The following is a 26686-nucleotide window of genomic DNA, read 5'->3' on the forward strand; positions in this document are numbered from 1 at the left end:
TCTATGTGCTCTTAGATAATTTATGTATAATTTTAATAGATTTGTCAACGGCAGCCCTTCCTCGTCTAAACAGGCTGCTTGCAGACAGATCACTTAATTTGCTCCTCGATGCTATTTTTCATACATGGTTGCTGCGCAGCCGACAGATAGCAGATGATCCCATTACAAACACATTTGACAGGGCATGGGCTGTAGGGATGAGCAAACTCAAGGTCTCCTATGGTGGCGAACAATGTGTGTCTCCCTCTCACTCAGAAGGAGAAGTCCCAGGGCCCAAGGCAAGGTGCTGGGGCTGCGGTCACCCACAGCCCTCAGGAGCTGATGAGCACTCCCACTTACTTGCCCTAAGAGAGGGTGTTGGTGCCCAGCGCATTCCCCACCCTGGGGATCATCTGTTGACAGTTCCTGCTTCCTTCCTCTCTCTGGGTGGGGGTGCACAGCCCATTCATGGGGCAGGCTGGAAGTCTTCGGGGATTGATGTCTCAAAGGCGCTTGTCAATACTACTCAGCTATTAAAAAGAACGCTTTTGAATCAGTTCTAATGAGGTGGATGAAATTGGAGCCTATTATACAGGGTGAAGTAAGTCAGAAAGAAAAACACCAATACAGTATATTAATGCATATATATGGAATTTAGAAAGATAGTAACAGTGACCCTATATGTGAGAGAGCGAAAGAGACACAGATGTAAAGAACAGACTTTTGGACTCTGTGGGAGATGGCAAGGGTGGGGTGATTTGAGAGAATAGCATTGAAACCTGTGTATTACCATATGTGGAACAGATCACCAGCCCAGATTTGATGCATGAAACAAGGCACTCAAAGCCGGTGCACTGGACAACCCTGAGGGATGGGATGGAGAAGGAGGTGGGAGGGGGGTTCAAGATGGGGGACACATGTGCACCTGTGGCTGATTCATGTTGATGTATGGCAAAAAACCACCACAATAAAGTAATTAGCCTCCAATTAAAATAAATAAATTAATTTTTTTAAAGAAAGCACTTGTCAGCCAATGAGAGGTGGGAGATGATGAATAAACACCACAGCTTCCTCCTTTGTCTCTTGGGAGGACAACTTTAAGATGGGTTCTCCCCAGCCTCTTGGAGCATCCTCAGTAGGAATGAGCCCTAGCTGCCCAGGCGGAACCCACTGGTTGATGCTTCCTCGACTGACTTTTCCCTATCTCCTACCTCACATCCCTACTTCCTTGTGGTGATTCCTTGGATCAACTCAAAAAAAAACCTACTTGCATCCAAGCTGCTGTTTCAAGGGCCGCTTTGGAGGGGAACTCAAACTAAGATGCTTGTCATTCTGAATGTCTTCAGGTTGATCTTTTAGGTGTGCTTATCCTTCAGGATCTAGATTAGGGCCTGGCAAGGAGCTTCCTGTACCCCAAGAAGTCTCCCTCCTCTGACCACCTTCAGCCCCACCAGCAGAGTTAACTTAGCCCTCACTGTCTGCAGCCCCGGAACCGCCCCTGTTTCTGCATGTGAGTGAGTGGTGGAGTAGACACCGAGTCTGCCAGCTCCTTGCTGACCTGAGTGTCTGTCTGAGAGGTGATGGTGCTCTAACCACATCCTCAGTCAGGAGTAAAGACCAGAGATGCCCAGCAGGGCAGAAGATGGGGTAGCCAGACAATGCTGAGAGTGCACCTTTTAGGGGAAAAAAAGTACAGAAACCCTTCCTTCCAAAGACTGATGTGACCCCTGATGGATTATTTGCACCATTTCTGTCTGCTGGAAGGACTGATGCTGAAGCTGAGACTCCAATACTTTCGCCACCTGATGCGAAGAGCTGACTCATTGGAAAAGACCCTGATGCTGGGAAAGATTGAGGGCAGGAGGAGAAGGGGAAGACAGAGGATGAGATGGCTGGGTGGCATCACTGACTCGATGGGCATGGGTTTGGGTGGACTTAGGGTGTTGGTGATGGACAGGGAGGCCTGGCGTGCTGCGGTTCATGGGATCACAAAGAGTTGGACATGACTGAACAACTGAACTGAACTGAACTGTCTGCTGGGGTAATTGCAAGGTGAGTATGTTGTGTTCCAAGGGAAAAGTGTTCCCTAGACAAGGTAATCCTTGCCATGCCAGCTTGTGACAGAGAACCACATCAATTTGTAAATTTTCTCAATGGAGTGAGATGTGTGTAATGTGGAATAAAATATAAACAGTCTTAAGAAGCATCTATGTGTTTCTTTTTATCAACCTTTAGATGCATTAAAGCCAACCACAATTTTCTATGAATTCTAGATGATATGCAGTATTTTTATTTGCTACTTCATTGCTAAATGTTTCATATAAAACTGAAGAGAAAAAAAAAAAAATACACAGTCCCACATATAAAAGAAGCAGCAGATGGCTAAATGTGACCGTGGGAGAAAAGCAGTGAATGGAGTGGGTTCAGAACAGAGGCTCCCCCATTGGGTACAGGCCCAAGATGGGGTGGAGGGAAATTCAGGTATGAGGTTATCTGTGCTCATTAGCCATTCGCTTCCACTGTGTTTTAAGTAGCCCATTAGTATTTAGAAAAATCTACAGGTATCTTTGTTACATTTTTTTTTTATCTTTTAAATGTACATATAAATGAGTATATATTATTTATAGATGTCTTTGGATTTAGAAACATCAAGCTTGAAAAATAATGCAGCAGGGAATGTTTGATTTACTGCTCGCTGGAAAGCGAGGACAGGGGTTGGGGGTGGGGGGACTTTCTGCAGGAAGGAAGACTGGGTTGGGATAAGTTGTTTAACCTTTCTAGGGGACTTTCCTGGCAGCTTCAGTTACAGTTAAACTGTGGAGAGATGACTGAGTGGGGAAAAAAAGAGCAGTGGCCGGGGAGTTTAGAAGCAAATGTTGTTGTCCCAGCTCTCCTGCTAATCAGCTGTGTAACCTTGAGCTTGTCACACACCGGCTCTTACCTTTGGTTTCCTTCCCGTATCTGGACAGCAAGCCATGCCAGGCTGTGGCCCAGTGATTTGGTGCATTTGTATTGATGGCTGTGGGCTCTGGCCGGACTCATCGGTTGCTGGGTTCATTTGCAGAAGTGCCATGAGTTTGGTGAGCCGTGATTCCTTGTTTTTTCAGATGGAACATGAAACTCTGGTGCGATCAACCCACTTGCCTGTACACTTTGGTAGAGACCAGGAAAACAGAATTAGCTTCTAATTCTATTTTCAGTTCCTAGGCTGTTTCTATATTGGCCAAGAAAAGCAGAGAACTTACAGAAATTCCTGGTAATGACTGCTTTTGCCTGGGTATGGAGAAACTTGCCTGTCTGTGGTTTATTTTTAAATGGATAACTCATCATATCTGGGTAAAAAGTACTGTAATCTCCAAAGACTTTTCTTTCACAATTTTTTTTTCCTCTCTGAGAGTAGAGAAACAAGGCTCAGGTCTACTCAAATAAAATCATTTTCTGCTGGGTGAGGAAGTGACGCCTCTCAGATCCACTTGGGGCTGGGAAGGGGTTTTCAGCCGCTGGCCCTATGGCTTGGATTCAGAGAAAAGGTGGAACAAGTAGGGGTTGAAGTCATGAACGCGTCTGTCCTCAGGCCTGGCATCTAGTAGTTGCTGGGGAGGAGGATGAGGGGCTGCTAAGGGCTGAAAGTGTCCTCCTGGAGGAAATTCAGGGAGATGCAGTGAAGGGAGCGGGAAGTGGTAGCTGACCAGCATCAGATACACCCAGGAAAACTACATACGTGGTCAGCCCATTGGTCCACTAGCTCCCAAGGAAGATCCCTCCCCATCCATTTGTCCTCTGCGTGCTCACCTCCACGGAGAGGTGATGGGAAAAAATGCACCACCTCCCCCAGCAATACCTGTTCTGTGCTTCAGTTGGCAGGCATGGTAATAACAATGTTAGAGCCACCAGTTAATGTGTGCCATGGGCTATGCCAAGTGCCTTTCTTACACCCAAATATTTAACTCTCAGAACAACCATGGATGTTCAATAACGGCATCCCCTTTGGACAGGGAGGAGATTGGGGCAGAGGGTGGGAGTGTGGTGGAGAGTCTGCCATTTAGACCCAGGTCTAATTAGAGATTTAGATCCAGGTCTCTCAAACTATAAATATCCCATGCTCTCGACCACCCCACAGGCTGAGCCAACCCTGAACCAGGTGTGTCGGGGTCTAAGATGAAAATCCAAGGTGAGGCTCGGATTGTGCCGTGTAGGCCATGAGTGAGGCTGCAGGGTTCAATCTCAGGAGAAGGGGCTCCAGAACCTCTCTGCAACTCCACCAGAAAATCAAAACCCACCGAGTCTGAAAGCTTACCTTGTCTTACTCTGTGAAGCTGCTTTTCCCCATCCCTTCTCTCTAAAGCTGTCAAGAGGCCAAGATCCAAAGGTTCAGCAGATGCTGAGTGACCTTGACCCTGGCAGCTGTGGTGTCAGCCAGGACAGGCTCAGTCCAAACCCTGGCAGTGAGCAGACACTGGACCCATGAACCTCCTTGGTAGTTGTGTCTCCTGTCCCCATGGCTGTCTCCACCTCCCGATGTGTACAGCTGTGGGCCTGATAGAGGGCTGATGTGGTAGCTACTTGAGTGCCTTGAACACAGGTCAAAGGCTCCCCTGAAGCATTGAAGCAGACAGCCCCAGAGTCTGCCACCATGAAAGGGACAAGCCTCAGAGAAGAAACTGGAACAGAGAAGGTGGGAGGGAAGGGGGAAATCCCAGTCTCTCTGGGCTCTATTGTGGGTCCAGACTTGAGGTGGGCTCTTCCTTGGGTGTGAATTTCAGTGTGGTTGGTGCTAAGATGGGGGTCACCCCACATAGCCAGGATGGACCCTCCTGGAGAACAGCTGGGGGGGGTGGTGGCCAGCTTATCAGGACAAATTCTACTTCCTCTTTCCCCTGCTCTCAACCCCCTCCTGGCCTATGATTCTGTTTTACTCCCCAAGACTCAAGATAAGTCTTGTTCAAATGTTACAGCCTGGCCCTGGGAGTGCAGGGGGAACCAAGGGAAGAGCCTTGTTCACATGTGAGTCAGAGTTCTCAGATGGGCAGCGTGGCCATGCAGGTGGAGCCTCCACAGATGACCCACCCACCTGGCCACCCGGACGGAGCTGGCAAGGAGAGGACCCCATCTCTCAGCGCCAGGAAGGAGGGGAACACCCATTCGCACTGCGATCCAGCTCAGCAACACCAGCAGCTGGCCTTCCTGTCTCTGAATTAGGATGCCAGCCCCTGCCCTGCCTCCCCTGGGGTCTGCGTGGCCGTCTAATGAGGGAGAGAAGATGCAGAGAACACTCCACCGAGCCCACGGCACCAGGCAAATGTGAAGCGTCATCATGAAAAGCTTCAATTTATGGGTCTGAAGGAGAAGCAACATCTGGGAAGGAATTATTGCAATTTAAAGGGAGGATGCAGGCCTGGTTTACAAGAGTGAAATCTGGAAGCCACGTCTGATTATTTTCTCAAACTGGTTTGTATTCCAGTCATGAAGCTGTGGTGTGAATGTCCAGATGTTCGAAGCAAAATTGTAGAAAATGAGTCAAGTCTTGGAGGCGTTCTCCCTCCTTCAGCAGAGCCTTACTGAGCATCTACTACGTGCCAGGTGCCACACGTTTTGGCCGCAGCTTCCCGCCGCGGCAGGTGAGTCGGTGGAACAGGTTTGCTGGCACCTCTGCCCTTCTCTCCAGCTTGCAGCCCTCCAGAAATGCATGGTCATCCTGGTCCTGGATCCAGGCACAGGAAAACCTCTATTAACTTGTGGGGCGCTCTGAGTGGTGAGGCTGACTTAGGGAGTCCTAGTTAATTGAAGCGGGTCAGCCATGCAACGAGAAAGTAGTTCATGTGGGAGCAGTTGATTTGCCACTTTCTTTTTCTGAAACGTTTCAGTCTGGGTTTCTGGCAGAGCCCTGTTGTGGCAAGTGCCTGGGCTCCCCGTTGTCCCCATCTCCCCATCCTCCTTGCCCAAGCCAGCCAAGCAGGACAGAAGAGGGGCTGTTGAGAAGCCTCCATTGGTGACACCGAGTTCTTATCTAACTTTCCCAGTAATTCACCCCAGGAGGGTCTGTTCTCCAGAGAGTGCAGAAGACCTACTGGAGAGTTTTCAGGAGAAGGGGTGAATGAAGGCAGGAGGAGGAGGGCCAGGAAGGAGGAGCAGATGTGGTTCTGGTCACAGTGGTGGAGGAGAGCTGGTGCCATCGAGGACATGAGGCTGGACACAGCAGGACACTGGGAGGAATCCAGACTGGCCTGGGTTCTCCAGGGCCCCTGCCATGGAGGGCCGCTGCCTGGGGAGGAGTGTGACCTGTTTGAGGTTGAGCACAGTCCCTCTGGCGACAGAGCCGTGTCGCGGGGGGGGGGGGTGCTGTTGTTATGATCCAGGTGTGAGAAGGGGAGGCCTCACCCCAGGTAGCCATGATGGAGACTGGAGAGAACTGTTCTGAGCAGAGACAGGGCAGGTGGCAGTGCTGGGCCCTGAGATGAGGGTCTGGCAGTAGCAGGTGTGGGGGTCGGTGCAGTATCAGATGGGCTGGTGGCGGGGCGGGGGTGGGAGTGGGGGTCGACTGCTGGAGTGGAAGCTGCAAGAAAACCTCAGTGCAGTGGTTGTGAGCCACCAAACGCCACCCTGCCCAACAGCATTCGCCTCCTTAGAATGGAATTTCTCTCATAGGAAAGAATTTAAATTTCCTCTTTGGGATGGGGGAGGGTGACAATGAAAAAGGTTAACTGAGTTAATAGTAGCAAGAATCCAGGTGAGCTACCTTCCTATTGACTGGGGTTGGAGGCGAGGGGGTGAGGGGGTGGGGGGACGCGTCTGTGATTTCTCTGCTGTGGGAAGGGTCTGTGCAGGGTGAGGGGGGTCACTTGAGAAACTGACCCCCTCGGAGCATCTGGGGTTGGCCGACAAGCTGGCAACGGGGGTCGGGGGAGAGGCCAGTCGGGTCATGGGGTTGGTTTGGGCTCACCAGGACCTGATTGGAATGTGATGTCCATTGACACCTGTGCTTTTATTCAGCCCAGGGTGATGACTCCAGAGAAAACACAAAACAACTTTAGGCTCCTCATTGATTGGGGTCCCAGGAACAAGTGGGCTGAAATTCAGAACAAAGACATGGGATGGGAGGACAAACCTAGAGCTCCAGTTCTAGCTCCCTCCTGCTTCCACTCGCTATGTGACTTTAGAGGATTCTTATTTTCCATGAGCCTCAGTTTCCTCTTGTATAAAATGGGAATACTAATAGTAACATATTCATAAGCTTGTTAAAACGTACACAATAAAATGTGAACAGCTAGACACTGTAAACATCAAATGTTATGAAAATATTGTTATTATCCTTCAGTGAGGAGTCATGGCCTCTGAAGATCCTGTCTTTCTTTGAAGGACACGTGCCCACAGAATAACTCGCCAGGCAATGCATCCCCATCGTGGAGAATACGTAATGGGTCTCGTCAGTGGCCAATTCTGGCTCCTTAATGGAAACAAGAAGCCTCCGCATTGTGCTGCATCTTTGCATCTTAATCCTCTCCTTGAAAAAGCAGTGCCTTCCAGACCCCTCAGTCCATGAACTGTCGAGAACCTGACAGATAAACACTCAGAGAGAGTGTTTATTTGGGGATTGGCAGCATGCCTGCAAGCTTTGGTGAACCATGGTTGATATTATTAATGGATGGCCTGTTTTTCTCTCTTCTCAAATGAAGGAGAATGTGAATGAGTGTTCCCCTTGCAGGATACATTCAGAGCAGCCATCCAAGCCTGTGCCAGGGGTGCCCGAGGGTCCTTCTCCAGGACTGATGGGAGGGTGGGTGTGGGAGCTGGTTTTCTTGCTCTAGTTTACAGCCTCCAGTTACTTTGTTCTTTTCCTTCCAAGGAAGAATCCTCGTTTCCCGGTTGGCTGAGGGGTAGTGAACTGCCCGGACGCTGGAGTCGTAATTGGGTAGCGTGGTCAAGACCCAGGCAGAGCTGCTCTCTGATCCTGCATCAAATGGGAGCCTCCCTAATTGGTTTCTCCTCTCTTAAGGCAGCTTCTCTCCAAAAAATTGGTATCTTTTATAGGGAAGTAAAAATGAAATCCTAGGGCCTTTGTTTATTATTCTCTTGGCTATCAATTTTGTTCATGTCAGGAACCATCTTATTTATAGACCTAGAGTTAGAATGGGTCTCAAAAATATCTCTGAGTTTAATTTTGAGGATCTCCCAGCGTTTAGACAGTTATGTAACCCAAACAGCCCATCCATGGGTCTTGGTTTTATATTGGCCTTTATGCTCTGTCAAACTCAATTAGCATCTCGTAAGGGCCTTGAGAAGGTGAAGGACTTAAGACCAATTTCACAGACATTGAGTTATTACTTATTTTTAAAACTTAAGTAAAAAAAAGTCCCTCATCCTTTGGCTTTTTAAATTTTCTTTTCCATAGGCCTGGAAGCTATCCTTTGAGGATGAGATTTGTGGGAGAGAAAAGGTTGGTTTGACCAGAGAGGTCAGAAGTCAAGTCCAGAGGGTAAACCTTCATCTCCCTTGGGGATGAAAATTTGTACCTAGTTCCATGGAATTCCTGGTTTCTTTCCTGAGATTCATTTTCCCAGGCCATGATCTTTGGAAACTGAAGATTTTACAGTGTTATCTTGGGAATTAAATTGTTACTAGAAATCAGTTTTCTAGTCATTTATTTTATTTTGGAGAAGGCAATGGCAACCCACCCCAGTACTCTTGCGTGGAAAATCCCATGGACGGAGGAGCCTGGTAGGCTGCAGTCCATGGGGTCACTAAGAGTCAGATACGACTGAGGGATTTCACTTTCACTTTTCACTTTCATGCATTGGAGAAGGAAATGGCAACCCACTCCAGTATTCTTGCCTGGAGAATCCCAGGGACGGCGGAGCCTGGTGGGCTGCTGTCTATGGGGTTGCACAGAGTCGGACACGACTGAAGTGACTTAGCAGCAGCAGCAGTCATTTATTTTAAAATCATTTTAAGTACCATGCATCTCATTAGAGTACAATATGTTTAGGTAGTTGGATGGAACTTACAGGCTTTCTAAGAAGAAAACATAGTGAATAATGAAGGGTCTATACACACCCCCGTGTGATGGGTGCTGCGGGCCAGAGATTCAGACATTAAGATAATGTCTGTTCTCAGGATACTCAGGATGCAAGGATTTGTGGTTGGGTGGGAGAAAGAAGAGCAAGAAGAGGAAAGAGATGAAATTACTGAGACATCAACTAATGCTAAATATGAGCTGAGAACAGCTAGAAACCCCTCAAGGGAGGGGCCTCTGGTCGGGGTGGGCAGAGATGTCATGACAGAGGTGTGACTTGCCCCGGGACTGTGAGCAGGTGATGGCAATAGCAAGATGCTGATGCTTTTGCTGTGGATGATAATTATGTACCAGTTTCTCTGATACATTAATAAAGAGAAACGAGAGTTCATAGAAATTAAATAATTTAGCTGGTGTCACAAAACTAAGGGCCATGTTAGAATTCTAATTCAGATGTCTGATTTCCACAGTCCTGCTTCTAACCAACTCTGAGAATGTATTCATTAGGGTCTTGACAGGAAACAGACACATCCAAATGTGTAATCTGAAGAGAGTTCAATGAAAGGGCTATTCACAAAGGTGTAGACACAGTAGGAAGAGAGTCTGCAACAGGGCAATACCCCAGGGCTCATAATCAGGGCAAGGGGAGGGAGCTGTTACTGGAAGGCAGAGAGAGACCTGTGTCCTCCTCAATACTGGCCAGAGCCATGACCTTCAGCAGAAGATCCCAGCCATCTCATGAAGACTCTGCAAGAAAGAAGGAGAGAGGGGAAATAAACACCCAGCCCCACCCCAATCCTGGGTCTCCTGCTGGTGTCTGCATTGGCTGAACATAACCGGAAGTCCCAGGGTCTCAGAGCTGGAATGATGCTCTCCATGCTAACTGGGTGAGCCTCTCAGGACACCAAAATGGATGGAGAGAGAACAGAAGATACCCAGCACAGCCTGTGATATCTCACACGTCAGCTCGTGTTAGGATCTTTTCATAAGCACATTAGGGAACAGTCCCAGAGAACTCCGCTTTGCATGTGGTTTATTTTTGTTCAGAACTTTGTTTCAGTTATCTCCTCTAGAAGTTGGCCTCCAGGGACCACAAAGGAGGAAGGAAGAGGCCATTGTCATCAGAACAGTGTAGACAGCACTGCTGGCTCACTCCCTGAACTGCCCCTCGGCTCCTGTCTGGGCTGCTGTATCCGTCTGGCACAGCCCAGAGAGTCAAGCCATCTGAGATGGAGAGAAGGGAAGCCAATTAAGCTGACATTGGCAACCAAGAGTTTGTCTCGAGAGTGAGAGCTGTTTCTAAAGCTTGGTGGTCAGGGTCTTGGGCTCTCGGTTAGTTAGTAGGCTTTACAGTGACTCAGCGGTAAAGAATCCACTTGCCAATGCAGGAGATGTGAGTTCAGTCCCTGGGTAGGGAAGATCCTCTGGAGAAGAAAATGGCAACCCGTTCCAATATTCTTGAAATCCCATGGACAGATGATCCTGGCAGGTTACAGTCCATGGGGTCGCAAGAGTCGGACACAACTTAGCAACTAAACCACCCCCACCCTTTCAGTGGCCTGCAAGGCCCCACACAAACCGAATTCTCACCTCTCCAGCTGAATGTCCTATGTGGCTGTCCCATGTCCAGCCACAGCGGAGGGTCCTTGCAGATCCAGGAACACGAGTCGCTGACTCTTCCTCTGCTGTGAATGCTCCCCTCCCCTGGACACCTGCAGAGCCCAGACCTGCGTCACTTTCCAGAGTGCTCCAATGTCATATCCTCACGGGGCCTGTTACCCCAACCACCCTCTCTAATCTGTACCACACCCCACACTCATCTGCTCCGCTTCTCCTCTCACAAACCGTCCTGACTGCCTTCTAGTCTACTGTACAATTTGCACTTATTTCTCAAGTTTATTGTTTATTCTGTGTTTCCATCCACTGGAAGACGAGCTCCAGGAGGGCAGGATTTTTTTTCTTCTGTTTTGTTTACTCGTATTCCCAGTGCCTAGACACTGCCTGACACATAACAGGGACTCCATTAACATGTACTGAATGAATGGGTAAATAAATGAATGAGAACTTCAAGGATCTTAAAACGGACTGACCGCTGTCCCTAGTCCTCTCTCTTCCCCAACACATATCTGCCAATGATCTTTCCCAGAAATACATTGATCGTTTGTTGTCACCAGTACTGTCGATACTTTGTGGCCAAAGGGTTCGATTTAACCGTGTGCTTCGCGGAAGCTTGGTAGAGGAAATGTGCTCACGACTTTGGCTCCATGTCAGACTTAAATGATGACCTTGGCTTACTTTGCTTCCCTACAGAGGTTATTTCTTAATCCTAAAGGGAACACACTATCCTTAGAAAAATATACTATTATTCTATATACTAATATTCTATATAATATACTAATATTCTATAATATAGAAAAAATACTATTTTTGTCACTTTTAGCTTTAAAATGACTATTTGATATGGCCCACGTGTCTGTCCACAGCAGCTGAAAAAGCTTAAGGTGAGAGGCTCAGAGAAAGACCCATTGTGTCATCTGAGCGAAGCACATCATAAGATGGAATTAGTTTACAATAACTTATTTACCTGTCCACATCCTTTGTATCATATTAAAGCTTTCCCCAGCTAGCCGGGACTCTGGAGTGCTAAGAGGAAAAGGGAAAATCAATTGATAATGATATATTCAATTTAGAAAAATATATTGATCCCCAGGTAATGACAGTCATGCATTTATTGCAGTGGAAGGTGACGTTGCCTGTCGTGAAGATGGAATTCACATATATTATATTTGAAAGAGGAAACTAGGAATAACCCTGCCTCCCCTTAATGGATAGTCTCTTTCTATGAGGTATTAATCTATATATTTCATAAAAAACCTTCTCTCCAGGGAACCCATCATTTGCCTCCTCAAGGTCTTCTGGTCCATTGTCTAAAAGTAATGATTTGTTTTGGTGGTCCTCAAGTTTGTGTCCTGTTCTCTTTTCAGCGTTCGATTAAAGATGTACATTTTTTATTTTTTCCCATCTCTGGAATTTCTTGGTTTGGATTAAATGGAAAGGAATGCCATGATTCTCGTTCTTATTAAGTGATTATGGCTTTGCTGTGGGGATTAGAGCTTTGTGCGTTGAGAGTGGGGAACTGAGATCTCATATCTGCTGCCCCTTGGGGTTCTCTGCTACCCACTCAGACCCCCTTATCTTGGCGGCCAGGGCAGAGTTTGGGCATGGCCTGTGCGTGGTCATCCACACCAGGAAGTCCAAGGTAGGGACAAGCTTCCATTTAGGGTGGGGACCACCGAAGATGCTGGAATTCCAAAAAGAGCTTTTGGAAAAAGATGATATCCTTTCCCCACCCCACCCTCACTCCTCTCTTGTTCCTTGTAGACAGCCTGGCCTCCTGGTGATGCTCACGTCGTGCTAAGCGTTGGTGGCCATCGAGGGTTTTGCATCCTGGGGACGAATCCTGAGCTTGCCAGAGACGGACGGTGCAAGGTATGTCAGCTCGCCTGGAAGTCAGAAAGGCATTTTCTTTAACATTGATTACCTCGGGGAAGTGAGGTATAATAGATGTAGCTGGTCCTCTCGCCATATTGTTCGTGAGATTTTTACCATAGACCTGAGATTCACTGGTACCCAGAGCCCAGCTTAGCCCCCTGGGCCCCCACCCTTCTGGAATCAAAGCACAAGCATGACTGGCACGCTCGATCACTCACCTGGGGCTCTGGCCCCATAGGAATTTGGGTCTGGGGGCAGCCAGCAGCTACGTGACTCTTAAGCTCCTCAAAAATTGTAATTCTTCCTTTCTAATTTGGCTTTCTCTTGTTATTAAAATAGTATTGTTAAATGTCATTAAAATATTATTGATATTGTTAATATTAAAATAAATAATAATATAGTATTTGTTCATTGTAAAAATATTTTGAAAGATAGCACCTAAAATCATATAAATTATTTATAACCATAGTCCTGAGAAATAACCATCTCAGTGTCCCTTTCCTGGCTGTTTTCCTTTACATAGAGGGTACACGGGCACATGTACACACACAGATGAGGTCACATGGTGTGTACTACTTGGTAATTCATTATGTCGACTTCACAGTCTGTCCCAGGTACCTTTTCAAGCCACTAAATATAATTCTATACCATCTTCTTTTTTGGGGCCACACCCCGAGGCATGTGGGATTCTAGTTCCCTGACCAGGGATCAAATCTGCACCCCTGCACTGGAAGCATGGAGTTCCAACCCCTGGGCCACCAGGGAAGTCCCTCTACAGCATTTCTAAAGGCTTCATATCATATGGCTATAATAAGCTATAAAGTTTACTTGTATGTGTGTTAGATGCTCAGTAGTGTCCAACTCTTTGTGACCCCATGGGTTGTAGTCCGCCAGGCTTCTCTGTCCATGGGATTCTCCAGGCAGGAAAACTGGAGTGGGTAGCCATTCCCTTCTCCAACGCATCTTTCCAGGGATCAAACCAGGGTCTCCCACATTACAAGCAGATTCTTCACCATCTTCACCTCCTGGAGTTTGCTCAAACTCATGTCCATTGAGTTGGTGATACCATCCAACTATCTCATCCTCTGTTGTCCCCTTCTCCTAGATTAGGCGAAACAAAATTCCTGTGTGATGTTGTGTAATTTATCTGCTCTTTCAGCTACTCTAAAATCTACCCCCTGGGTCCAGGTTTCTGAAAGCTGGGTACCTTGGCTATGACACATCAGCCCTATTCATCTTGCCCCACCCCAAAACGCTTTAATGAACCCTACAGGCAGACTTTCCTGGTGGCTCAGATGGTAAAGAATTTGCCTGCGACGCAGGAGACCCGCATTCAATCCCTGGGTTGGGAAGAGCCCCTGGAGGAGGGCATGGCTTCCCACTCCAGTAGTCTTGTCTGAAGAATTCCGTGGACAGAGGAGCCTGGTGGGCTACAGTCCATAGAGTCACAAATAGTTGGACACAACTAAGTGACTAATACACACAGGCTGTCGCAAGATCTTTTTTCCTATGGGGCATATGGATATGCCCACATTTAGGATTTTGTGGCAGTCAATGTCCATCCTGTCACCCTGACTCCTTGGCTGGGACCCTTGGGAGAAGTGCCTCTGATTTCAGTGCAGACATAGTCTACTGAGTCTTCACCATAGTATCTCATACTGGATCATGTCATAACAGATCAGCTCCTTGTTTGCCTTTTTCAGGTCTAAACAGTGGCTCTCAAATGCAGTTGCATATTAAAATCATCTAGGGAAAGATTTTTTACAGGTCCAATATCCAGGCAACACAACAGGTCAATTAGACCAAAATTTCTCGGGCTGAGACCCAGGCGTTCATATTTTGTGACACACCCCAGCCCATTCCAGTAGGAAGCCAAGGTCAGAGGCACCACCAAGCACGGAGCCAAATCTGTGACCCACTTGTAGCAAAGGCATGGGACTTCCTACGTGTGGTTTCATGGAGGCAGCGTGCCTTGCGCCATTGCCTGCCCCTACACTTGTTTGTCTTACAGTATCCTTGTAAGTCACCTTCGATCCTTTCTGAACTCAGTGAGGTGAAAACAAGCAGAATAGAAAGCTTCCTGCTTTTCCCTGACTGCGCCCTGGGCACAGCTCCTGCCCCATTGGACCTCCCAGGAGAGAGCGTTGCAGACGCCCTCCCCTATCCACAAGCACCAGGCTAGAACGTTTGGTGCCGGTGATCCCATAGTGGGGAATTGCAGCCAGTCTTACTAGAGCTCTTCCTAGAGCTCTCCAGGGACTGACGGGGTCATCCACCAGAGCAGCTCTGTGACCAGGTTGGTGGCTGCACCCTCCTTGTCTGCCCTCCTTGGCCTGTGAGACTTGGCCCTATGCTGAACAAACGACTATCATCAGCCAAAGGCAGACGATGCCCCAGGGGTGGAAGCCCTGTTTCTGGAGCTGTTGTTGAGGAATAGAATGCGCACAGTGGGTGCAGTTACCCTTAGCTAATAGAGATGGGGCGGGGCGCACACAGCAGTTTCTCCAGCTGCAAAACCTCGTTTAGCACCTGGACCAGAAATAGCTTATCTGTAAACCTCAGAGTTTATTTTTGGGGCCAAGTTTGACTTTCCAGGTGACCTGTCTCCTTCCTTACACTGCACCTGCCCCAGAGACCAGGGCTGATGACTCACAGTTGTGAGTCTGTGCCCTATGGGAAGGCACCTGGCCCGGGGGGTGTGGGAGTTGACACCCAGCCTGCACTCTGCCAGCTTCGTTGTGTACTGTGAGGGCTCAGAGGGAGGGCACCTCTTATTGATTTGCAGGAAAATGCCAAATAGACTGGTAGTAGGCCCTGCCAGAGTCCTGCTATGGGAAAGAACCATGCAAATGTTTGTCCAGTAACCATGGAAGGATGCTCCTGAATTTGTGGCTTCTGTCTCTTATTGATTGTCTTGTATATTCACAGATCACTCAGAACTTTTTAGCTTTTATCTTCTAATCGTAAATTCTGTGTGTCTGTGTGAGTGTGTCTTGCAACATGACAGACAGAGCCAGAAGCATTGAGGCTGTAGGAGGAATACCCAGCCTGTGGTAAAACAAATGTGTATCCCAACATTCATTCATTCATTCATTCACTTAAGCACTCACTGGCAGCCACACTATATATTGGTCTAGGTACAAGGTCCAGCGAGGTCAGATGAAAACCTGTCCTCAAGGAGCTGGCTGTCCAGTGGGGAGACCAGCAAGTAAATACCTTCATATAATAAGATGTGATAAATACAACAATAGGAATGCAGACAGGAACTTACACAGTGTGCTATGGAAGAACTCATTCAGTCAACAAATATTTCTTGAGAGTGCCTGCTCTATGCCAGGTATCATTGCAGCATGGGGGATACAGCAGTGACCATATGAGACCAAGTCCGTGACCCAGAGCTCACTTTTGAGGCCATGAGAGTACTCAGCTGCTAACTTAGTTTGATCAAACCACTGGCTTCCAAGAAGAGGAAGCTTCATGCTGGAAATGCGTGAGTGTGTGTGTGTGTGTGTGTGTGTGTGTGTGTGTGTGAGTGCAGGCAGCATTTCAGGCAATAGGAACAGCTTGTGCAAAGACCTGAAGGTATAAAAGGACAGGAGAGCCCAGAGCATAAGTGCTAAAGGTGACCTAAGAGGTGGGAGATGTGGCTGGAAAGGTAATTGGATCTCTGCCGTGATGGGCATTGAGTGCCATGCTAAGCCCCCAGGAGCCACCCTCTCAGATAATGGAAACACAGCTGAAGGCTCACAGAACACTGGTTAGAGACCACTGTCACAGCCAAGCCTCCTGTGCCCTCCCTGACCCCAGGACTTTTTAGCAGCCCTGTGCCCTGGGCAGCCACTACCCAGCCTCCCTTCATTAGAATATCCAAGGCTAAGGTCATATGACTTACTCTACTCTTCCTACGACCCAGTGCCTTCAGTTTGCAAAGTGTTTTCACATAATTTCATCTACTTGGTCATAAGGGAGACCCTAGGAGGTAGACAGAGAGTGATGATTGTTGCCATTGTTTATGCCGAGCAGCAGGCTGAGGCTCAGAGAGGGTCGGTGTCTTGCCCAAGGTCACACAGCCAATCTGGAGTCCTTGTCTCTTGATTCCTAATCCAGAGCTCTTCTTATTTCCACGTGAACTGCTTGCTACTCCATAGATTGAAACCTAAGAGCACTGAGCAAGTGTCAATCTGCACCTGCCTGTCTTCCACAAACATTACTTGACCACCTACTGTGTGTCAAGCCCAGCATCAAATAACCATCCTCTGGGCCTCAATGTAGTCCCACCCGTGGTGACCCAAGAGGCCCAAAGACTACCATCCAGGGTCCAGGCATCCCACCTTCATCAAGTTGAACAGCGAACGGAATTACCCCTGCAGGCTGGAGACTGCTCCACTCACTCACCACGTCCTCTCATCCACACCACTCGGAGGCGTGTTCGTTACAGCTGCTGATGCATGTTTTTGCCCTTCCTTGTAAGGGAGCTGGATGCTAAAAGAATAGGGGAGACTAAAGCCTCATTCACAGAGCAGGAGCTTCCCTGTGTAAGACAGATGCAGCCTAGCAACCTTCATGGGCCGTCTTTTGATTTGTAGCAACTCATTTAGATAAAAGCATCTGGTCCGTGAGGTAGCAACAGCAACAAAAAATCATTAAAAGCATATTTCTGCTTTTACAAAGTAACCTAGTAACTGTGCAGGAGGTAACAATTAACCTGGCTTGCCTCCTCCAGGTACACAGGCAGGTGCAGAAAATGGGAAATAAAAGTCAGGACAGGGAGAGGGTGTATCCAGGATCCCTTCTCAGATCAATGCCCACGCTCACAGGTGTGACCGAGGCAGCCCCCGCCAGCCCGCTAGAGAGCCTTGTCCTCCCATTAGCACATACAGGAGCCATCCTGCTTCTCCAACCCAGAATAAACAGTGTGATTATTTATTTAGCACCAGTTCAGGGTTTTCTAAAATGCATTCAAAATGCTCTGCACCTTGCACAGGTGAGCACAGAACTGCATGCACTATTGGCTTTGGGAATCAGATAAAGGAAGTCTGAACCTGTACCAGATAGCCAAGCTCGCCTCCCATGACATCCACCCCAGAACCCACGTACATGCACACACAGCCTCTGCTCCCATCCAGACAGACCTTGTGCTCCTAACTGACCCCGCTTCTGTGCACCGCATCTCCAGACACTTGTCCTGCTAAGCCTGCATCTCCCAGCAGAGCTTCTCCCATCCCTACCTGCTGCTGCTGCTAAGTCGCTTCAGTCGTGTCCAACTCTGTGCGACCCCATAGACGGCAGCCCACCAGGCTCCGCCATCCCTGGGATTCTCCAGGCAAGAATACTGGAGTGGGTTGCCATTTCCTTCTCCAATGCATGCAAGTGAAAAGTGAAAATGAAGTCTCTCAGTCGTGTCCGACTCTTAGCGACCCCATGGACTGTAGCCTACCAGGCTCCTCTGTCCATGGGATTTTCCAGGCAAGAGTACTGGAGTGGGGTGCCATTGCCTTCTCCCCATCCCTACCTACCTCCCAGCAAAGTGTCCCAGGCCACCCACTCCTGGTGAAAATTTTCTCTTCTCCTCTGATTTCCTGATGCTATTCGTCTCCCCGGCACCCATTTGGTTCTTCTTGGATCAAGGGCAATCCTTTCGCTGTCCAGTGTGCTCAAGGCTCACCCCCAGACTGTGAGCTCAGAGCTGACCACATGCTAACACTGTAAAAGGACTGATCACAAGAGGTCAACTCACACAGCCTCTGGGGTCCCTCAACCCCTCTGTCTCCCTTCTGTCACAGAACCCTCTCACCTGGCACCTGACTATTTTTTTGTCTGCTCTGGGAGACAGCTGGGAGTCCCCTGGGGCCAGGGGACTGGGTCTTAGACCCTGGGTCCCTCCTCAAAGCCTGACCCAAAGAAAGCTCTGGAACATTTATAGGGTGAGTGAGTGGCATGTGTGCCTCACTCGGAAGCATCTTTTAACTGGCTCACCTGCTCAGGATCCTGCCACGCCCATCAGAGCAGCTCCCATCACCCACCTCTGAGCAGTGAAGGCCATGCACTGACCAGCCCTTCCAAGGCCACTGTCCCTGGGGACACCATGCAAACCACCCCTCTAGACCAGAGCTCATCTTTCTGCTGTTTCAAGCACAGTCCCCAGTCCAAGAGAAAGACAGGTTCCTCGGACCCTGCTGAAACACAGGGTCTCAGTATTCTCAATTCAACGTTTAAAACATTTTTGGAAAAGTGTGTCCCATATTCAAAACGACATCACAGCATTCATTCGTTCATTCATTCATTCATTTAGGGATAGCTCAGTTGGTAAAGAATCCACCCGCAATGCAGGAGACCCCAGTTTGATTCCTGGGTTGGGAAGATTCACTGGAGAAGGGATGGGTTACCCTCTCCAGTATTCTTGGGCTTCCCTTGTGGTTCAGCTGGTAAAGAATCCACCTGCAATCTGTCCTGTCCATGGGATGACACAGGCAAGAATACTGGAGTGAGTTGCCATTTCCTACTCCAGAGGTCTTCCCGAACCAGGGATCAAACTTGGGTCTCTGCACTGGCAGGTGGATTCTTTACCCCTGAGCCATCAGGAAAATCACCTGCCTCACAGGGTTCATTTAATAGCTAATAGCTGATTAAACAGTTAATATAATACAACACCTAGACTAATGCATGGGGAGAAGGAAATGGCAACCCACTCCAGTGTTCTTGCCTGAACAATCCCAGGGACGGCGGAGCCTGGTGGGCTGCTGTCTATGGGGTCTCACAGAGTCGGATCTACGGGGTCTCACAGAGTCGGACACAGCTGAAGCGACTTAGCAGCAGCAGCAGCAGCAGACTAACGCATGAAACATAGTTTAATGCAAGGACTTGCTATTATTAACGTAAGAGCCAGGACCCTGGCCGAGTCATGGACTTAATTCATACTCTCTTCAGGACCAAATGCACCTTCAGGGAAGGTGTTGCTATGTCCACCCCTGCTCCCACCCCCGTGCTGGTCACTCTGTGGCCTTTGCTTGCTGAATACACCCAGTCAGCATGGGACTTCTGCTCCCAGGGAGGTGGCTCTCCTTAGCCCACAGTGATCCCTGTCAGCCACTAGAGGTATAAACCGATTCTCCACGGCAACATCAGACGTCCTGGGGTCCCTCCTCCCACTGCTGGTGGGGGATCCCCCAGCCCCCATCACAGAGGACTTGAACTCCTGCTCAGCCCACAGCAGCCCCAGCGGACCAAACCCGGACAGTGGACGCCTGACCATTAGGCGCTAGGGCCTGCCCCACCCAGCGCTGCCACTGGCCGGCTTCGGAACCAGGAAGCACGTCCCTGCCCTCTGTGGATCTCAGTTTCTTTATCTGTGTCATGAGGGGGGTGGATTCAAAATCAATCCCCGAGGGCCGATCAGGCAACATCCCTAGGAATGACACTGTGAATGCAGCCACATGGGGGCTTCAGGGACTCCACAATTAGCACTTGTGTCAGCTTGTCCTTGGGGCATCTGTCATTAACAATTATGAAGTCATTATCTGGTAAATAATTCATAACCCGAGAGATGGGATAAGCCGCCCATAAACAATAATCCATTTAGAACCAAGCTTGGCAGGGGCACATGCGGACGTGGAGACACGGCTCCCTCTCATTGCCCATGTCCTACTGAGGAGCCCTCCCCCTCATCCCCTCCCCTGGCTCATCAGGGTTTAGTCTCTGGAATAACAAGGACAAGTATCAAGTGTTGACCAAAGGCCAACACTATTTCTCCTCAAATCCTCCCAACAACCCTGTGGACAGATGTGGATACTGTTATTGTCCCCCTTTCCAGAGAGGTAAACTGAGTCTCAAAGGCCAAGGTGGGCAAATGGGGTGGTACAGCTGCCATCCTGGGCATAGTGATACTCTGGTGGACCTCCCCGTCGGTCCCCACAGGCCTCAGAGAACTCTTGGCAGAACTGGCTGCAATTCCCCACTGTGGTGTCACCAGAACCAAGGGTGCTGGCCCGGCTTCTGTGGGTGGGGAGGGGAGCCTGCAACCCTCTTCTGGGAGGTCCGGTGGGGTAGGAGCTGTGCCCAGGGCCCAGCCAGAGAAAAGCAGGAAGCTTTCTGTTTGTTTTCACCTCAGTGAGTTCAGAAAGGATAGATGGTGGCTTAGAGGGATACTGTAAGACAAACAAGTGTGGGGGCAGGAAATGGTGCAAGACACGCTACCTCCATGAAACCACACCTAGGAAGTCCCACGGGTTTGCTACAAGTGGGTCACAGATTCGCCTCCGTGCTTGGTGGTGCCTCTGACCTTGGCTTCCTATTGGAATCACCAGGGGATCCCGGTGACTGATGTTAAGACATCTCCCTTTTGCTCATCCCCAAAACAGGAGTGCTTCCCTTGCGTCCAGGCCCTTGTTCTGTGTGGCTGGTACTTCCTCTCTCTCTGGCAGCTCCAACTTGAGACCTGCTGTGCCAGGGAGGTCCCAGAAGCCCCCTCTTCCCGGCCAGCTCCCCCACCCCATCAGGATGAGACTTTTCGTGCAGGTTGTGGACCGAGTGACAGAAAACAGAGCTATCGCTTAAGAAGGGGGAGCAGGAGTTCTCAGCCCGGGCATCAAAGGAGTGAGAGAACTCGGCTCTTGTCACAAGGCAGAAAGCGTGGCATTTCCGTGGGCTCTGACAGATAGCCAGGGACAACCTCTGACAGTTCTCAAGAAATAATGCTCTGTTAGTTGTGTGCTCACATGTAATTGGTCCTCTTGTTCTTGGTGAGTGGGTGCTTCGGGGCTGCTAAGAGATGTGCACAAAGGAGGAAGAGCCAGGGGACCTGCCAGATGTGCCCAGGTCCTTCTGCCCATCCTCCAGTGAGCCCTAGGGATGGCTCAGCCCCCACACGAAAGCCTGCCCCCAGGTCTCCAGGGCAGGAAATTCCATCAGCTCCCAGAGTCCCTGCTCTGGTGGCTCCTACAGGCCTATTTTTTATCTGACCTAAATCTCACTTGCTGCACCTGAAGCCCGTTTTCCTTTGTTTGGTTTTGAGTGGAAACGGAGAACAGCTAGAGCCCAAATGCCTCCTCAGCTGGATAAATCAGAAGTCCTTCAAACCTCCTGTCACAAGGAAGTGTTCTCAGAACCCTGCCCTGTTGAATCCCCCCGCTAAGTCTTGAGAGAACTGCTTGCACAGTGATGCACAAGACGAGGCTCCATCCCCGGGAGCCGGGGGCTTGGTGGTGGCAGAGGCCCCCTCCTTCGGCACAACAGAGGGGGCCCCTGAGGCTGCTGAGTGAACTGAGTGAACGGGGGTGAGGGAGAGAAGCAGAGGGGAGATGGGTGAGCAAGCAAATGGATCAGCCCCACTCAGTGAATATTGCAAGGATGGAATCTGGCCAGGGAACTGGGGAAGCTTCCAGAAGGAGGTGATACCCACCCACATTACATGCTGAAGGAGAGAGGGAGTCTGCTGGGAAGGAAGGGTCTGGCTTTCAGGCAGGTTCTCCTGCCCTCCAGGTCCCTGGTTGGGGGTTAAAAGTGTAGTTCCCTTAGTTACATTCCTCTTTACATTGGTCACACAAAGCTTCCCTGGTGGCTCAGATGGTAAAGCGTCTGCCTGCAATGTGGGAGACCCATGTTTGATCCCTGGGTTGGGAAGATCCCCTGCAGAAGGAAATGGCAACCTACTCCGGTACCTTTGCCTGGAAAATCCCATGGACAGAGGAGCCTGGTAGGCTGCAGTCCATGGGGTTGTAAGAGTTGGACAAGACTGAACAACTTGACTTTCTTTCTTACTCCAGAGCTTAAGCAGATTTCTCCAGCCTGCCTCAGCTGGTAGTGAGTCCAGATCCTCACACAGTCCTTCACTTTTCAGTGAACTTGCAGGTTGGGGATAAGGGCAGGCCCCCTGGACGCAGACATCCATGCAGACATACATGTTCTGGAGCGGTTCTGTTGGCCTTGGCATCTCCTAGGCCTCTAGATTTCTGTCTCATTTTTGTGCCTTTTTACCTCTGGGAACAAACCACCCCTATTTGTTCAGCTATTTTTCAGGCCACTGAAGCCAGTTCCTGGAAGAGTTGGGTTCCTAATTAAAACAAACAAACAAACAAACAAATTTGATTGGAAAGCAGTGGATCGCAGCTCAGTTCTGAGTTTAAAAACAGTGATGCTGAGTGTCCCTGACAGCACTCGGGCAGGGTGCGGTGAATGCAAGAGAAGAATTTTTATTTTTCCTAGGCCAGTGGAATTAAAACCTTCCTACTCTGTCAGATGAATGGAGAGAAACTGAATCCCTTTTTCCTAAGCAGTTATCTAACTGTGATCCTGAGATGTGAGCCAGGTCATTTGACTTTTTTTTCCCCCTAAAAGCCCCCTAGAAACTATTCCCCCTCAATACAAAGAGACAAAAAAAAAAAAAAAAAAATGCATTGATTGCATTTAAACAATGGAATTCCCATTAATATCTTCCCTAAAAGATGATTGATTCTGACTTGGATTTATGGGAAGTTAGGGCTTGTAAAAGTAAACAGAGTGGTAGTCATTCAATATTAATGTACTGCCATCCCACCTTCATGTTGGTTAAGTGGATGGGCTCCTGGCCAAACCACCCCCATGCCAGCAGCTGGGTCATGGGGACCTCTGGAGGGTGGGAAGGTTGCCTGGGCCCAGTCCAGTTCCCAGTTGAGCCCCCTAGGAAGCCAGGCTGCACCCTTCCTGCCTTCCTTCACGTTAGATTCTAAGGAGACGATCTCTGCCTTTTTTGTCAAGAAGCTGTGGGTGAGACCAGCCACTCTCTGCATTGCTCTGCAAAACCCACTGCTCCTAATAGAACTGAGGACCCCCTGAGGGCCCAGAAAGTCCCTCCCTCCCTGTCCCTGTACTCCCAAGAGCTCCCACCCTTCTGCAGACACACTCCCAGCCCCTTGCAGGTGGAGGGGGGGGATGGTTTATGAGCCACTGCAGCCTCCAGCTCTGCCATTCTCGGGCCCAGAGCTCAAGACCTTTAAGCACAGGGACTTGTGGGCTGGCGGTGTCAGAGGAGCTGCTCCAGTGACTCTTTGCTCCTGCTCAGGAGTAAAGGTGGAGGGGAGGCCCAGGTCCTCCAGGAAAGTGGTGGCAGGGTCCCATGGAGCCTTGTTTGGAAGGACAGGTGATCGAAGGTGATGGGGTATCAGCTGCATCACGATGCTGATGGCTCCCACTGGTGCCAGCATCCCACCTAGCCAGGCCATCAGCGCCCTTCTAATCCTCTCACTCTGCCTCTTTCATCCCCATCCACGCAGTTTGAAACCCTTATCACCGTCCTCCAGCCCTCAAGGTGCTATTGATCTCCTGTCCCTTGGCTATAAACTGGCATCTCCCAGACATGTCCCCAGAGTCTGTATCCCATGTCCCCCTGCCTTCCCGAGGATTGACCTCAGGTGCCACAATACCTCACAGCAATCGTCTTTCCTCCAGCCCACTCCCCTTTCTGTGTTCCCCACCTCTGGGAATGACCACACTATCTACCCAGTCCCCAAGTCAGAAGTGTGGGTGTACCCTCTCTCCATCACTCCCCACCCCCAAGCCTAGGTGCTCAGCTCTGTCTCCTAACCCCTCCCCACCCATCCTTCCCTCCAACCCTGCTGCTTTTGACTTAGTTCAGCAGGTCCTCACCACTTCCAACCTGCAGGACCCCATGATTTCCTGCCTCATTCTTGCCCCTCCCTCCTTTTTTGCCCCCTTCCGGTTCCTGCACACTGGCCTCCAGCATGATCCTCCAGGGTGTAAACTGCACCACCAGTCTCCCCAGTCCGTGTAGGATGAGACCCAGACATCTGCCTTTGGAGCCCCCACCCCCATGCTAACACCACCACCATGATCACACTCTGGACTTTATACCACAGTGCCTTTTCCATGCCATTCCTTCCACCTAGAATGCTGTTCCCATCGCCCTGTCTGGACTTGCCCACCTAGACCTCCTCCCAAGGCAGAATCAGCCACTCTCTTCCTATGCTCACATGACATGCTGTTTGTACCTTAAGTGCAGGAAAGGGAATGAACATTTAAAGGCCTTCTGTATCATACATATTAGGGGCTGCCTGCCTTGCCCATCCCACTTTCTGGAAACATCTGTACCCACCCACAATCCCTCCTACTGATAGCAGGTCATGCAACCCCAACCCTCCAGCCGCAGTTTACTGGATGAGGGGCGGAGTTCTGAGTTCAAGAGTATCCTTCCATTAGCTGTCCAGGACTGACTGTTCCTGACTTTTAAAAATTCACTAGACTAATAGAATCTCTCTCCAAAGAACCAGAGAGAGCTCCATTTGCAGCTGGGCACTTCAGCCAAATGATAATTTCAATGCAACACAAGAGCAATTCTTCCAGAGCTCTGTGTATGACAAAGTTCAGTCTCAAAGGCAGGGTGGGGTTGGAGGGTGGGAGGCAGGAAAAAGGAGACGATGGCCCAGGAGAAGCGGAACCTTGAGCAAGGGACAGCTCATTTTGGCTGTCCTCTGAAGCTCTCCCTGTTTTTGCCCACCTGTTGGCTCCCACAAAACCTCACATAATCTCACAGGAGTCCTGCCTTTCACATGAGCTGGTGTGGGTGGCTTCTCTTTTGTCCTAGAATGTCTATTTTGGAGGTCCTTGTCATAATCCTGCCAAGTAGATATTATTATGATTGTTGTTTCTCCAGATGAGTGCATGGAGGCTCAAACATTTTAGGTAATGTACTCAGTCAGGGTCAGGGTGAGGAAGCGAGAGAGCTGAGATGAGGGCCAGTCTTTCTCACGTATGGTAGCACCCCTTCCTCAGCACTGGCCACCCCCTTGTCTCCCACTCAAGGCTATCTGTCAGCTCCTAGAAGTTAGGGGCTGGATCTCATTCGCCAGGGTGCCCTCATGCCCACCATGGGCTCCAGCACCATGCAGGCATCAAGAGTCTGGGGGGTATAATTTAATATCTGTACTGCCCAGGAGAAAAGCACAGGACTCTGAGCCTAAAAGCCAGAATTCAGGTCCTGCCTCCCTCCATGATGGTTGTGTGATCTTGGGCAGATCACTTTCCTCTCTCCAGTGCCTGCAACAGTGAAAACAGTCTAAGGTGAACAGACAGACCTCGTGTTGTTGTGCTTTGCTCTATTGAGCTTTCCAGACACTGCATTTTTAACAAATTGAAGGTTTGTGGCAACCTCGTGTCGAGCAAGGCGATAACAGCACCATTTGTTCAAACAGCATTTGCTTGCTTCATGCTTCTGTGTAATGTTTTGGTCATTATCTCAATGTTTCACACTTTATCATATTTATTATATTTGTTATGGTGATCTGTCACCCCTGATCTTTGACATGACTGTTACCAGAAGATTATGACTTGCTGAATATTCAGATATCGATTAGCATTTTTTAGCAATAAAGCATTTTTTTACAAAATTTTATTGGAGTATAGCTGCTTTACAATATAGTGCTCGTTTTTGCCGTACAGCACAGTGAATCAACTCCCTTTTGTAATTAAGGTATGCGCCTTGGGGTTTTTTTTTTTTTTGATGTAATGCTATTGCACACTTAATAGACTACAATGTAATTCGAGCATAATTTTTATATTTGCCGGGAAACCAAAGAATCTGTGTGACTTGCTATATTGAGATATTCACATTATTGTAGTGGTCTGGAACCAAACCTGAAATATCTCCAAGGTATTCCTATAATGGGACAGTTGGATGATTCTGGATGATTTCTTTTTTAAAAATTTATTTTTGGCTGTGTCCAGCTGTAGTCCTCTGGATCTTTTGTTCCAGCATACGGACTTCTCTCTAGTTGTGGCGCACAGGCTCAGTTCCTCCTCAGCAAGTGGGATCTTCCCGGACCAGGGATTGAACCTGAGTCCCCTGCATTGGCAGGCAGATACTTAACCAGTGGACTACCAGGGAAGTCCTTCTGGATGATTTCTGAGGGCCTTTCCTGCTCTGAAATCCATGGCCGTGTCATCTCTGCCCCTCCTACCTCACAGGAATGACGTAAAGTAGAACACTCTACACACCTGGCCAGCTGGCTGTTCGCCCCAACCTGTTCTTGCAAATAGCGCTGCCCTTTTCCACTCCATCCCCTAGAGGCCCCTCGCCTTTTCTTTCATTGCTTGCTGTTTGCAAGGGATTTGTGCTGTGGCCACGTGGACCACAATTTTCATGAACCCCTGATAGCAGCTTTATCTAATGAGGATGAGATGCTTATACATATTTTCATTCTTTAAAAAAAAAATCGA

At 49.1% G+C, this 26686-nt stretch overlaps 1 protein-coding gene and 1 long non-coding RNA gene across 2 annotated transcripts in view; one reads left to right on the plus strand and one right to left on the minus strand.

Annotated features, from left to right (window-relative positions):
• The window catches only part of KLHL29 (kelch like family member 29), a 327064-nt gene that overhangs the window by 80670 nt on the left and 219708 nt on the right, over positions 1–26686 (plus strand). The window contains exons 2-3 of the mRNA XM_081592608.1: positions 5441–5597; positions 12371–12478. The gene's annotated coding sequence lies outside the window, so the exon portion shown is untranslated. The remainder of the gene's footprint in view (positions 1–5440; positions 5598–12370; positions 12479–26686) is intronic.
• Positions 11704–13582, minus strand: LOC145546261 (uncharacterized). The gene is made up of 2 exons (XR_014082705.1): positions 13310–13582; positions 11704–12492 (listed from the first exon to the last, which is right to left on the minus strand). It is a non-coding gene; the product is annotated as an uncharacterized LOC145546261 (long non-coding RNA).

Source organism: Giraffa tippelskirchi, chromosome 4 (genome assembly GCF_054371585.1).
Source record: "Giraffa tippelskirchi isolate mGirTip1 chromosome 4, T2T-mGirTip1v1.2.pri, whole genome shotgun sequence".
In the NCBI taxonomy this organism is placed as follows: domain Eukaryota; kingdom Metazoa; phylum Chordata; class Mammalia; order Artiodactyla; family Giraffidae; genus Giraffa; species Giraffa tippelskirchi.